General features: G+C 33.8%; 1 long non-coding RNA gene across 1 annotated transcript in view; it reads right to left on the reverse strand.

Moving 5' to 3' along the window:
- LOC104979786 overlaps positions 1-3,457 on the reverse strand; it is a 7,295-nt gene that overhangs the window by 1,485 nt on the left and 2,353 nt on the right. Inside the window, exon 2 of the long non-coding RNA XR_824198.1 lies at positions 1,423-1,458. This is a non-coding gene — a long non-coding RNA (uncharacterized LOC104979786). The remainder of the gene's footprint in view (positions 1-1,422; positions 1,459-3,457) is intronic.

Consider the following 3,457-nt stretch of genomic DNA (forward strand, 5'->3'; position numbering starts at 1 on the left):
CTTTTTATTTGGATAGAACATTTAAGGTATTTGTTCAATAAAGACTTTATTTCTGCTTTTACTATAACAGAATAGGCTTAAAATTATAGTGAAATATGCTTACCGTTTGAAAATCTGCATATATGTAGTTGATATTATGGGTAAGTTGTCATGATCACGTGGCAGGCTTTAAGCCATAACCACAAGCATTCAGGGAAGGTTTTAACCCTAAAGCAGCACGATACGAAACTAGCAAGAACTCAGTGTTGGTAACGTGCTATAAAATGCCTCCATGACAACCGGCAGTGTGTCTACACACTGCTGATAAACTTAACTGTAACTCAAACATTTTAAAAAAGCATTTAAAGGTAGTTTAATTTTGCAAATAGCATTTCTACTTTATATTCGCATTTTACTCTTCTTCGAGAAGAAAAATGAATTTAAGTCCTACGTTTGCCAATGTAACACTTAAAATCTGCAGAGCTTCAGGAGATGGATAGTTCAAGGCTCTGAGTTTTATGATATGTAAATGTAACTAGTAAATATAAAAGGAAACAGATTAGCATACAAGGGGTTATCACATGGCACCATTTTATGAATTACTGGATTTCTAAATAATGTAAAACAAGGTGCTAGATATTCAGTATTGCATCATTGGAGTGATTTCTATCAGGTGCTAGTTTATGCAAATCTTAACTCCCAATTTGATTATTTTTAAGAGCACATTTCAAGAAAAATTCCATAAAATTTCTATCTTGAAATTACATTTGAATATTAATATTAAAGTCACTGTAAAACCAACCTGAAGGGTTTGGAACTATTGTGTTATTATTCTGTTTGTTTCTTTTCAGAAATCCAGCCTATAAAAGTTATAAGTCTCTGCATTTGCACCTAAAATTTAAACTCAATGTGCCAGCAAATAAAAGTTGCTTGTCTCAGGCAGCACTTAACTTTTCATGTTTGATTAGGGACATAAAGCCAGGATTTTTCTGTTGTTGTTTTTTCCCCACTGTATGTGGCTTTCAGAAATACACATGCAGATACAAATTAAAAAACCTTCAAGCTTCAGATAATTATTGCTTAAAAATGTTCATTGGAATGTACATTTTAGTTATTCTTAGAATTCAAAGTATTTTGTAGCCTTTAAAAATTTATTTCCAGCCTAGAGGCAGGCCCATAAGATCCCCAAAGGCTGAATTCTTAACCATCAACACAAAATGATCAGGTTGAAATTACAATAACCATCACAGCTACAAAGATGTTAGGGAAAAAATCCTTATAGAGAATTAGTCATGTGTAATGTGTTAAAATGAAATGGTACAAGCTCTCAATGCTCAAATGTTATGGTCCAAAATGCAGACATTATGGGATGGAAAGGGTTAATAAAGGATTGGCTATTAGCAGCTCAGTTTAGATAAATTTCTATAGAGGATATCTATTCACCTGTCGTCCTTTTGGTTGGGTAGTTGATGGCAAGTCCTGTAGAATAAAGCCAACCCAGGAGAAAAATTTTCATTTACTTTTCAAAGAGTACAAGGTAATTTGTGTGTTCTGTTACATTATGGTTAAAAAATGAGCTAGATTTAAGTTGTAAAGAGATAATATACATTATTCCATTTCTCAGAAATGTTGAGTTATCAAAAAAGAAAAATCAAACCCAGGCCATTTAGCAGCAAGCTGAAGAAAGCAGGTAAATTTAAGCAGAGAGAAATGTGTTCTTAAGAAACAACTCAGCATCTTCAACACAAAAGCCACTGCAAGTGAAACAGCCTATTTAAAAAACCCCCCCAAAACTCAAAAGAGCTATTGCCCTTTTCGACTTAGTTACTGCAACCATTTAAGATTTTGAAAAATTCAATGGTTGTATGGATTTTTTACCATCTTACAGTTGTTAAATGTTAACTGTTATAAATGAATTCCTTTGGTAGCCTATTTTGAAGTTGCAAATAAAAGTCACAGGAAATTTTCTAACATTTCTCTTACTTATATCATTCCATCTGAGGTGATCTCAAATTATTTATAAATTAGCTCAAATTATTTACAAATTTACCTCATAAAAATGATATATTTTTAAAGGGCAAGTTAAAGAGTGATACTGCTGTATCATTAGAACTCTCATTTTTAACAGCAATATCAGCAACTTAAGAGATTTTGTTATTTCAAAATATTTCAAAAATTCACACACCTGCACCTGTAAGTGCTCCCATTTGCTTACATAAATTAAAAACAATTCTTTTTACTTTCCAAAATGGATAGTTCTGACAAAAAGTGAAATTCCAAGTTCAAGTCAAAATATAAAGTACTTTGTGTTAAAGATGTGATAATAGCGTGGCTTAAGTGCAGTTTGAAGCCAGTTCCTTTTGCTTTTCATATCCAGGCAAGGCTTATAATTCACAGAAGTATGTGCACGTACCACAGTAACAGAGGGCACACCAATTCGTAAACTTAGATAGCGGAAACTAAACATGTTGCTGATATCACTCAGAATAGACAACTACAAAGCCCGAGAATACCCAAATTCCTACTCTGCAAAATTCTTATATTTCTTTATCTTTCGCAAGTGAAAAAAAAAATGTTTAGAAATTTCAACAAATTTCCATTTACATCCTCTGCATAACTTTGAGCAAAGTCATAGACAGCAGCTGGGTGACACAGAAATATTTTGAGAATGACCAAAGCAGTCTTGAACTACATTTCTTAAAATTTAACTAATGAAAGGTATTTTCAATGAGAAGAACAAGATTTTCCAGGAGTAAACTGCATTGTAGCTGTAGTAGCCTTGTATATCGGCAGAAGACAATATTTCCACTGAACACATGTAACTAGAACACTCATGGCAGGTGGCACCAACAAAATTGTCACACTTTGCTGTGTGGAGCTAGAGTTCTTACCGAAACAGAATTGTTAGTGCTGCTATGACCATTAGCTGGGGACTGTCTGGAAGTGGAGGGGGAATCTCTCTGAAATAAGACACAAGGTTCATTAACACAGAACACCAGCAGAGAAACAAGAGATATTCATATCAACAGTTACAACCACAGGCTGACAACCATTTCCTTTGAGGTTTTAGCTGTAAAGGTGCCATACTGACTTACTTGCATGATTTCAGAGAAGCACGAAAAAATGTTTGTGCAGTCTGAAGATTCACATGTTGTAAGTGATGACCGTGTCATTCATTAATCATTTCTTTCCTGTCTCTAACATTCTGTAACCTTTGCTTTTTTAAAATGAGAACCCGAAGGGTGACTTGATATTAAAATCCTATCAACTACTGTAAAGTGACAAAGATTACTATAACATTGTGCTAAAGATCCCAATTGCATATCTTTTTTAATTGAAAATTAGGTGTTAAAAGTATTTAATAATCTTTAGGTACCTCAGTATCAAAAATTACCGAATGACACAATTTGAAGAGAAGTGAAGTCGCTCAGTCGTGCCCGACTCTTTGCAACCCCATGGACAGTAGCCTGCACCAAGC

Source organism: Bison bison, unplaced genomic scaffold (genome assembly GCF_000754665.1).
Source record: "Bison bison bison isolate TAMUID 2011002044 unplaced genomic scaffold, Bison_UMD1.0 scf7180017858554, whole genome shotgun sequence".
Lineage (NCBI taxonomy): Eukaryota > Metazoa > Chordata > Mammalia > Artiodactyla > Bovidae > Bison > Bison bison.